The 11142-nt window shown below is 55.4% G+C and overlaps 1 pseudogene; it reads left to right on the top strand.

Moving 5' to 3' along the window:
* Positions 1-5901: 5901 nt before the first annotated feature.
* LOC144247824 (serine/threonine-protein kinase pim-1-like) lies at positions 5902-10614 on the top strand (annotated as a pseudogene).
* The last annotated feature ends 528 nt before the right edge of the window (positions 10615-11142 follow it).

Below are 11142 nucleotides of genomic sequence, written 5' to 3'. Positions count from 1 at the left end.
CTCAGAGGTGACCTTATCACTGTCTACACTGTCTGAAAGGTGGTTGCAGTCAGGTGGGGGTTGGTCTCTTTCTCCTCACAGTAGCTGACAGAACCAGAGGACACAGTCTTATGCTGCACCAAGGGAAATTTAGATTGGATATAAGGAAAAATGTTTTTTATGGAAAGGGTGATAAAGTACTGGAATTGTCTGTCCAGGGAGGTGGTGGAGTCAGCATCCTTGGATATGTTTAAAAAAAGACTGTATGTGGCACTCAGTGCAATGGTTTAGCTGAGATGGTGTTAGGGCATGGGTTGGACTTGATGACCTTAAAGGTCTCTTCCAAACCAGTAATTCTGTGTTTCTGTGATTATGTGACATCACAGAGCAGGCTGTGACATCACAGGATGCCTGTATGACATCACAGAGCAAGCTGTGAGGTCATAGAGTGTGCTGTGACATTATAGGGAGGCTGTGTTACATCACTGAAGGTGTTGTGACATCACAGGATGGGTCTGTGAGGCCATAGAGGTGCTGTGTGACATGATAAGTGAGTTCTGCCATCACAGAGCAGGCTGTGACATCACAGAGGAGGTTGGACATCACAGAAGAGGTTGTGATGTCACAAAGCTGTCTATGACATTTCAGGCTGGCTGTGTGTCATCACAGTAGGGGCTGTGAGGCTACATAGAAGACTCTGCCATCATAGATAAGGGCTCTGTGACATCACAGAGCAGCTGTGTGATGTCACAGAGAAGGCTGAGACAATAGAGAGTGGGTTGTGCCATCACAGAGCTGACTGTGAAATCACAGAGCAGGCTGTGACATTAAAGGGTGACTGTGACATCACAGATTGGGTTGTGACGCCACAGGGCAGATTTTGTGACATCACAGAGCAGACTGGGACCTCAAAGAGCAGGCTGTGACATCACAGAGCAGCTGTGTGAAATCCCAGGTGGTCTGTTACATCTCAGAGTGGGCTGTGTGACATCACAGGGGCTGTGTGAAATCCCAGGGGTCCTGTGACATCCCAGCGGCTGTGCGACATCACAGGGGCTGTGTGACATCACTGGGGCTCTGGGACATCACAGGGGCTGTGTGATTTCAATGGGGAGGTCACTCTGCCCCAGTTTCCCCCAGAGAAGTCCAACACTGCTCATGCACAGGGGGGTCCCCTGTCCCCCCGGGTCCCCCCGCCCCCGTTGCCGCAGCCTCCCCCAGAGGATGTTCCACGAGATCAACCCCAGAGCCCGACACAGGGACGGGGGCTGGGGCTGTGGGGGTTGGGACGGGGGGACAGGGACCCCCTGGCAGTGTTCCTGTGTCCACCAGGGCCAGAGCCTTGGCCAGGGCTCCTTCACCCTGTTACCAACGAGGGCTTGAGAGCGCTGAAAAGTCCCCGGCAAGGGAGCAGCAAAAACCAGATTTAATATTAAGCGACAGCACCACAAAGTTCCTTGGCAAGAGTCACTCTGCTCCTGACTGAACACTTCAGGCACCTCTAGGAAACAAATCAACCACAAATCCAAACAAAATCCAGGTAATCAAACCAGAAATGATCAGAGAACTGTCCCTATGTGTGGCATAGGGACACATAGGACAGTGAGGGCAAGGATAAAGGGAATATGGGCCAAAAGCTGAACAGAGCTCAAATTTAACAGGACTTAACTTAACCTTAACTTCTACCTTCAACTTCAAAATTTAGCAAAAGAACAGATATTAACAGTATTTAACCTAACTTATAACCTATGACTTTTCAATTTAACAGAGGAATATCATTTAACAGTATTTAGTTCAGCTTATAACTTATAGCAAAAGAACAACTCTTAGCAGCATTTAACTTAGCTTAGGCCGCATCACTTGACCTCACTTACAGGCCTGACAGGCTCAGCTATCCAGGGCACTCAGAGCCCTCAGAGAGCAGCATTTCTGCCACATTCCCCAGCACAGGCACTCCTGTGTGCACACAGACACAGAGAGTCAGTGCAAGGCACCTTTGAGAAATTCCCCTGAGGGCAGGGAAATGCTCCCTGAGGATGCTTTGGCATCTCCCCAGCAGGGAAGGGTTGAGCCTGGAGGAGTGGGGGGATCGGCCCAGGCTCCCTCGTTGTTTCGGGATCCCCGAATTCAGCAAACGGGAGAGTTCCCGGCTCGGAGAGGCCCCACTCAGAGGGAGTCGCTGGCCCAGGAGAGCTCCAAGGGCTCCTTTTGGAGCGCTGTTTGTAGGGCCCCAAGAGAGGGGCTGCAGTCCCAGCCATGTTTCATCCTGGCCGCACTTGGCATCAGCAGCTTTCTTTGGCAGGGTGAGAACAGGGATGTTGTGCCACTGAGGGGACACAAACAGTTCCCAGGGCTGCTCCTAAAGTAACCAGGAGCTGGCTGGGCAGCAGCAGTGCCTGGAGCAGACAGTGTTTGTGATGAGCTCCAGAGGAGCTGAGCCCAGGGGCTGCTGGCCAAGACCGAGGCCCAGTGAGCATTTCTCAGCTGTCAGGGCAGCCTGAGAAGGGGAGGAGGGAATGCACCAGCACAGGAACCATGGAACCAAGGAAGCATTGTGACACTGTGGGGCCTGTGAGACCAAGGGGCCATTGTGACACTGTGGGGCACCATGGAACAATGGACACCATTGTGACACTTGGGGGACACATTGGATCATGGAGACCATTAGGATACTATGATGCCCAATGGAATCAGCAAAGCATTGTGACTCTTGTGAGGCCTCATGGAACCAGTGAGACCATTGTGACCCTGGGGTCCCCACAGAACCAAGAGGACCATTGTGACACTGTGGGGCCTCGTGTCATCAGTGGTCCATTGTGACACTGTGGAGCCAAAGGAGACCATTGTGACACTGCAAACCCCCATGGTCCAAAGGTCCATTGTGACATTGTGGGCCTCATGGAACAGAGGACTCACGTGTCATTGTGGGGCCTGGGGAACCATGGAGACCATTGGGACACTCCATGGCCTCATGGAATCTTTGGAACCATTGTGAAACTAGGAGGTCTCATGGAACCCAGGGGCTATTTGTAACACTGTGGGACCCCATGCAACCAAAGGAACACAGAACAGGTCTGGCTGGTTTGGCCTCCCGTGGACTGCCTGACTGGTCCAGCTGACCTTGGCATGTTAAAGGTCTCTTCTCATCTGCTACTGGGGCTCACTGGGACAGGAAACACTGGGGCTCCCTGCTTTCCTTCCAATGGAAAAGAACTGTCCTTCTCCTCCAAGTGCCCATGGCCAGAATTGGGATTTTACATCCAAATGTCCTTTTATCCAGGGATTGTTCCCATAGGAATATTGCCAGGACAAATCTGTTTGGCAGTGGTTTCATGAGGGTCACCTCTCATCTGTCCTCAAAACACTGGGGAAGGCTCCATGCTTTCCTTCCTATGGGAAAGAACTGTCCTGCTTCTCCAGGTGCCCATGGCCAAAATTGGGATTCTGTCTCCAAAATTCCCTATATCCAGAAGCTTCCTGCAGACAAAACCTGCCATTCCTGACAAGTCTGGCTGACCTTGGCTTTGTGAGGCTCTCATCCGCCTTCCAAACACTGGGGCTCTGTGCTTTCCTTCCTATGGAACAGAACTCTCCTTCTCATCCAGGTGCCCATGTCCAGAATTGGGATTTCACCTCCAACATTGCCTGGTGTGAAAGACTGGAGGAGATTGTTGGCTGGAAACATTTTGTGTATGAGGGAGGAAGGGGCAGGTGCAGCCTTGCCCTGCCCTGGAACCCCAGCCCTGCCCTGCCCTGGAACCCCAATCCCCCCAGAGCCTCTATCCCAGCCCAGCAGTGTCTGCCAGTCCCTGGCACAGCACAGGCAATGCTCCACAGCCACCTCTGGAGCTCCAGCCCAGCTCCTGAGTGACCAAATGACCCCAAGTCCTCCCTGGGGCTGGGGCAGCAGAACTCAGAGGCACCAGCGGCTCCAGCTGGGAAATGGAGTGTGGGATGGGGCTGTGAAAGCCCTGCCTGGGCTGTGCCAAGCAGGACACACAAGCCCTTACTCTCACCCCCCAAACAGCTCTCTCAAGGAGACATTTAAAAGGAATTACAATTATTTGTGTACTCTGAGTTAGATTCACTGGAGAAATAGTTCCCCAGAGCTCATTAACATTCAGAATACTTGAACAAGCCAAGCCTCTGGGAATAATTTGATTTAAGTTTTCAAATCTTTTGTGATTAATTAGGCAGGCTTTAGTAGTGTATTCAAAGTGAATGCTTTATTTTACAAAGACACAGAAAAAATTTGTTAGGTCCCGTTTCACTTTTTTACTCCACATAAAAGAATATGTGCAATCTCCACTTGACACTGAATCCAAGTACCTCCTCATGCAGTTGGAATAGATATGAAAATCAAGACCCTTGATGGCTGACAATCCATCAGACTCTGTCCCTACCCCCACTCCAGCATTTCCCCCATCCAAGCCTGGCCCTCAGAGCAGCCTTGTGCAAATCTGAGCTCCCTCCAGCCCAGGCTGCACCTGCAGGTTTCAGCTCCTTGGCTCCAACCCCCACCTGCTTTCCTTGGAGTAAGAGCTGCCTGAGACACAGAGGGATGTTCATTTCTTGTCAGCCAACAAAGCCAAGGGAAGACACAGCTCCATCAAATGCAGAAGTCATTCCTCTGCTGGCTATTAAATCCACTTGGCACAGTAGCCAGTCTCAGAGCAATGGAAAACACTTTCTGTGCCCAGCACAGATCCCAAGGTCCCCCCAAACCCTCCCTGCCCCAATTCTGCCCAGATTTGCTCTTTCCACACACGAGTCACAAGCTGAAGTCAGAAGCTCCCTCCATGCCCAGAGGGAGGAAAAGAGAGAAAGTGGATGAAGAGCTCTCCTGTGCAGAGCCAAGGTCCAAGTGCCCCTGCAGTGGGAACCACAACTCATCAGGTTTGTGTCCTTTGGGCTCAGGGATGGTGACACTCAAAGGCACAGAAAGGTTTCTTGCCAACAAACAGGAGTTGAACATTTGAACAATTTAATAACCATCACAGACTTTCCTTTTTCTTGGAACTGTTTAAACCTGCTCTGGACTGAAAACCCAGAAAAACACCGTCAGCTCACACCTGTGGCCCACCGAGGTCTGGGACCCTGCATTCCAGTGCCAGAGGGACTGAGAAGAGACCGAGTGAGCCAACTACAACCCACAAAAAGGACTTTCTGAATTGCCATCTCTTCAGAACTCTGAGGGGGTTTATTTCATATTATTCATGCTTGGGAACACTTTACTTGTTAAATAAACTGATTTTTTTCACTTTTCTCCAGGGAAGTCATCTCCTGAAATAGTAGGGAGAGGGGCCGCTTGAACTTGATTTGTAGACGGACTCCTTTTGGAGGTTTCCTCACAAAATTTGCCCTAAACCAGGACAGTCACAATTGTGCCACTTCACCAGTGGCACAACTCCCCAGCCCACCAAGAAAAGAAAGGACATGTAAAGTTCTCCAAAGATTTGGCCTGCTTTGCTGCAAAAGTCGTGCTGCACACACAGTGCAGTGTGGAAAGCCAAGAGAAGCTGGAGCAGGTGGCAAATCTTGGGACAGAAGCTCGACCTTGTTCTCCATGAGAGGTTCTTGTCAAGAGCAGACAGGAGAAAATTCCTGGAGAAGTGGAACAGCTTTGCAGAAGTGCAATGAAAATGAAAGAAAGTATCTAAGATGTTTTCCTCTTTATTTCTATGCTCTCCTTTTCCATGTTGCACGACTTCTCCATGCCATGAATTCCAAATGGATCTCACCTCTAAGATGGGTCACTTAGCAAGTTATAAACACTGTAAAATACCATGAGCTACACGCAGTTTTCCTTCCCCTGTTTTTACTGGAAAGCAACGCTGGAGACATAAGTGCAGTGCTTGGGTCAGGTAGGAATCCTACAGCAAGGGAATGTGCCCCAAGGGTGTTTGAGCCTCAGCAAGGACAATGCACAGCAGCGACACAGCAGAGGGGATTCCTCTGCCAGTGTGCAGGAGTCAGGACTCTGGATCTGGGCTCCACACTGCAAAGTTCCCGTGTCTGGTCAGACGAAGGGGCTGTCCCCGGGGCGCGCGGGGCTCGGCCGTGGGGCTCGTGGGGCGAGCGGGGAACGGACACGCGGACAAACGGCCTCGGTGCTTCAGTTGCAGAGGCAGCAGCGGCGGCGGCGGCAGCAGCGGCAGCAGCAAAAGCAGTTTTTCTCTTCTTTCTCGTTCTCTCCTCCCTCTCCCGCTGTCGGACACCTTCCCCTCGGTGTCCTTAGCCGGTGTCCCTCTCCTCTCCCCGCCTCCTTCTCCCCATGCCGGGCCGGGCCATGCCCCCGGCCCGCCCCCGGCCCCGGGCGGGGCTGCCCCGTCCCCGGCCCCGCCCGCCCCGCCGCGGTCTCGCCTCCGCCCGGCTCTGGCCGTGCTGGCGGTGGCGCTGCCGGGCGGGCATCAGTGCCTGGGGCTGGGCCGGCATCGCCGCCCTTTGGCTCCGCCTGGCCCGAGCCCGGCCCCGGCCCCGCCGCAGGGTCCGGCCCCGGCGCCGGCGCCTCCCGGGCCCCGCGGAGGACACACGCGGCACGGCCGCTCCCGCCGCCCCCGCTGCGGCTTCCCCGGCCCGAGCTCCGCCGCTCGGCAGCGCGGCCGCCGGCCCCGAGCCTCCCGTGTCCCGTTGCCGAGACCGAAGGCCTGGGGATGGCCGGCCCGAGGCGCTCGGGGGGCGCTCGGGGGCCGCTCCTGGCCCCGGGCCGAGCGCTGACAGCCGCGTCCCGCCCGCAGGGAAGGCGCAGGAGGCCCTGCAGGAGCGGTACCGAGTGGGTTCGCTGCTGGGGCGCGGCGGCTTCGGCAGAGTGTTCGCAGCCACGCGGCTCTCGGACGGCGCCCCGGTGAGCGCCGGGGCCGGCGGCGGGCATGGAGGAGGAGGAGGGAGGAGGAGGAGGAGGAGGAAGGAGAAGGAGGAGAAGGAAGAGAAGGAGCAGGAGGAAGGAGGGAGAGGAGGAGAAGTGGGAAGAAGGGAGAGGAGGAGGAGGAGTGGGAAGGAGGGAGAGGAGGAGAAGGATAATGGAGGAGGAGGAAGGAGGAGGCGGAGGAGGAGGAGAAGGAAGCAGGAGGATGGGGCTCGGCAGGGCGGGCGGCGAGCTCAGCCCGCTGCTGCCTTTGGCTTGCAGGTGGCCATCAAAAGGGTGCCACGGAACCGCGTCCGGCGCTGGGGCGAGCTGGTGAGTGAGCGGGGCCAGCGGGAACAGCCGGGCCGTGCCGGGCGGGGATGAGGCGAGGCCCGGCACGGGGGAAGCCACCAGGACGCCTCGATGGGGAGCGGGCGTGGGGCCAGCGCAGGGCGCAGAGCATCCCGGGCTGGCTGAGGGGTTCCCCTGCCCTGGCACGACATCAGTCCCACTGGTGGCACCGTGGTCCTTCCGCAGCCCGACGGCACCAGCGCACCCCTGGAGATCGTCCTGCTGGACAAGGTGTCCACCGGCTTCCCTGGTGTGGTCCAGCTGCTGGAGTGGTTTGAGCTCCCCAACAGCATCGTGATGGTGCTGGAGCGGCCGGAGCGGTCTCAGGACCTCCTGCATTTCATTCGGGCACGGAGGTTCCTGTCTGAAGAGGTGGCACGGGAGCTGTTCCGCCAGGTGCTGGAGGCCGTACGGCACTGCACCAGCCGCGGGGTCCTGCACCGTGATATAAAACCAGAGAACATCCTGGTTGACCTGGCCACTGGCCAGGCAAAATTGATCGACTTTGGCTGTGGCACCTACCTGCAGGACACAGCCTACACTGACTTTGCAGGTGAGCCCGGGCAGGGGTGTACTCCCCGTCCCACCATCTCATGGGCCAACATCTCACAGGCCAAGCTGGGTGTGGCAGCGAGGATTCTCCCTTTTGCTGCCAGTCAGGGTACTGAGTCTTTACCTGAGTTGCTTTTGAGCAGGGCTGGGTGGGGAGGCATCTTCCAGCCCTGCTGGCGGCCTCTGCCCACCACTCTGCCTGGGGCTGGGGTTGGAGCAGCAGCAGCCAGCCTGACAAAAGCACCCATGGGTGGGGGTAGCAGAGGAGGGGGCCAGGACCAGTGCACCAGCCAGTTTGGTGTGCAGGCGAGAGGAAGGGCTTGGACTGCTCCACTCACCTTGTTTTCATAATATTTTATGAAAACATAAAATATTGCCTTCATAATATCTTTGGGGCACTGCAGTTAGGGAAGATAAGGACCTGTTTTTTTCCCCCAGCCCTGAGTGGGTTTTTTCTTTATATGTCATGGTCAGGCCTTGCTGGGGCTTCTGCTGCCCTCTTCCAACACCAGTGGCTTCTTGTCCAGCCCTGAGTTTGTACACAAGTCCCAGGTGCTGGCGAGAGTGCAGCAGTCATCCCATGTGCCACTCGGGCAGCCCCTGCATGCCCAGGGATGCTGGCGCCAAGCTCTGGAAGCAGCAGCATCCCCCTGATGAACTCCATTTGTATTCCACAGGAACACTGTCATACAGCCCCCCAGAATGGACCCGCTTGGGCTGGTACCATGGCGAGGCAGCAACGATCTGGTCCCTGGGCATCCTGCTGCACCAGATGGTCTGCGGGCAGCACCCTTTCAGGAGGGGCCGGAAGATCAGCTGGGACCATCAGCTCTCGCTGCCACAGCGGCTCTCTCCAGGTGGATCCTCATCTCTGGCCACAGGGGAATACCAGTGCTGGGAGACAGCAGCGGGCTCGTGAGCATCTCGCTCTGGCAGCCGCTGAGGAGGTGGCATATGTCCTGCTCTCCTGCTCTCCTCCACAACAGGGAATTGATAGGAAAGTTTAGGCCCAGCTGGGAGCACAAAAGCAGCATGGCCTGGGCATGGGAAGAGTGGGGCAAAGCAGACAGGAGCCTTCTCTAGCTGACTGGTGGTTTCTGGTTTCTCTGCCCAGAGTGCCAAGAACTTATCAGGTGGTGCTTATCCATGCACTTCTTGGACAGACCTTCCTTAGAAGACCTGTTCTGTGAACCATGGATACAGGATATTCACCTGTCATAGATGAAGGGAGAGAGCCTCATGCACACTTTGCTGCAGGGCCCTGGTAAGTTACAGCTCCACACATGCCCTGGCAATCAGAAGCAAGGAAACCCAGACTTTTTTCCTTGCCTATATCAATGCACTGGGGTTGTTTGGTGGGAGTATGCAGCCCTTGTGCTGGAGCTGAGCTGCTCTACCCAGCACTGGTGGCTGCCATCCAAGGTGGTTTTGCTTGTCCCAGTTGCCTGACAGCTGGGGCCCTGGGCAGAACCCTGACAGCCTGGTCTGACCCCCAGGGAAGGAGAAGGAGCCCCTGGAGAAGCTGTACCAGGTGGGGCTGCTGGAGACAGCAAGGACAACATCAAGGATGATAACCTCTTCCTCAACTTGGCTACTGGCAGCTGAAGATGATGAACTTTTGGCACCTTCTCCAAAGCCAGGCTCCACAGTGAATTTGCAGATGAGTCCACAGCCGGGGAAATGCTCCCAGATTTGTACATTGCTCAGACTGGCTGGGAACAAAAGGTTCCCCCTGTGCTGGGCAGATGCAACTTCAGTCGGCTGCCCAGCTGCTTTTTGGCAGGGCTGGGGGCATGGGTTGGGGTGGATACAAAATGGGAGTTGGCTCCTGGCCCTGCTAACAGCCCCCACCACCCAGCATGGCCTGGGCTGAGGCTGGGGCTGGGGCTGGGGCAGCCAGCCCGACACAAACAAACCCCCATGGTGGGAGCAGAGGTGGGACTCCAGAACCTGTGCAGGGGCTGCTGTGCTTTGCAGGCAAGGAATGGCTTGGGCTGCTCCACTGCCCTTGTTTGCTTTGGGATCACTGTTATTTTGGGAGGCAGTGCAGGAGGGAAGAGAGAAAGTGTGGGCTTCTCTCCCCCATGGGTGGGATTTTCCCTAGCATGAGGGGGTTGGGCCTTCCTCAGATCCCTGACAGAGATAAGAGTTTTTTTATTGCTTCCCCTTGTCTCTAATCACTTTTCAACAGTTTGTTGTTTGTTTTTCTCGAAGAAGCGTTCTCTGTATGGTCCAGTCAGGATTGGGAAGCGATTGGGAGCAGCTGCAGCGTGGATGGGCCGTGCCCTTGGAGAAGGCTGAGGACATCATTTGGGACCAGCTTTTCTCCCAGCGGAGGATGGCGTGAGGTGAGTCCCGGCCTGCTTGGCATGGTGGGATCAGAGCTTTTGGGAGATGGCAACAAGCACAAGGAGGCTCCTGCTCTGGGCAGCTGCTGAGGGCTGGATGTGCTGTGGCTGGCTGCAGGCTGGGAATGTGCTGCCCTCCTGCTCTGCTCCCAAAGGCAGCAGTGATGGGCAGCTCTGGGCACGGCTCTGGGCACAGCCAGCATGGCCTGGGCTCTGTGGGCAGCTGGGACAAGGGGACAGGAGCCTTCAGCTGACGGGTGGTTTCTGGTTTCTCTCCTTGCAGCCAGGCTCTGCGGGTGCTGAGGCTGCCCTGGGCTCTGCCAGGGCTCTGCTGGGCTCTGCCCTGGGCACAGCTGGGCTGGCTCTGCCCTCACATTGCTCTGACAGCTTTGCATCAGACGAGCCCGTTTGAGCACAGTGCCTGAGCTTTCTCCTTTGGCAGGTGAGTGAGACTCCCCTGCAGGCCAGGAGATTGCAGCTGGGGACACACTTCCAACTGGCAAGGATCCAGACTCTCCACAGTCCCAGCTGAACCCCTGAATCTCCGCAGGAATGCCTGGATCTCCACTATTCATTCTTCATTTCTTTTTGGCTGGAATTGTGCAGTTGCACTTTCTTCCTCCTCTAGAAGTGCCATGAGTGGCCAAAGCTGGCAAGTGAGCCGTGTTCCTGAGGCAGTGCAGTCTGGAGCTGATGGATGGAGAGTTGCTCTTCCCACTTCCAAACCAGAGCAAAAGGCCGTAAGTGGGATTTTTCATCCATAAGAAACCCCTCAAAATTTCAGAGGGAATGTGCAGCTCATTCACAGAGTGAGAAGGAAGGTCATCTTCTAAAGGATTTGGGGTTTGACAGAGTTTAGATTCCCAGTCCTGTCTGGAGTTGGAAGGGCCCCAATCAATTTCCTATTGCTTTGACCACAATTTAAAATAACAATGTTGGAAACAACCCCCAAAAACTTTAAAAAAGGCTGCTGAGGTCAGTAAGATGGATCCATGCAATCAGCACATTTACAATGTAAATAACTGAGTTCTCTTTTTAAAAAGATCATTTACCTCTTAATGCAAAGTT

Source organism: Lonchura striata, chromosome 32 (assembly GCF_050655825.1).
Source record: "Lonchura striata isolate lonStrDom1 chromosome 32, ASM5065582v1, whole genome shotgun sequence".
In the NCBI taxonomy this organism is placed as follows: Eukaryota; Metazoa; Chordata; class Aves; order Passeriformes; family Estrildidae; genus Lonchura; species Lonchura striata.
The sequence above is the reverse complement of the archived record's forward strand: the minus strand, read 5'-3'. Positions and strand labels throughout refer to the sequence as shown.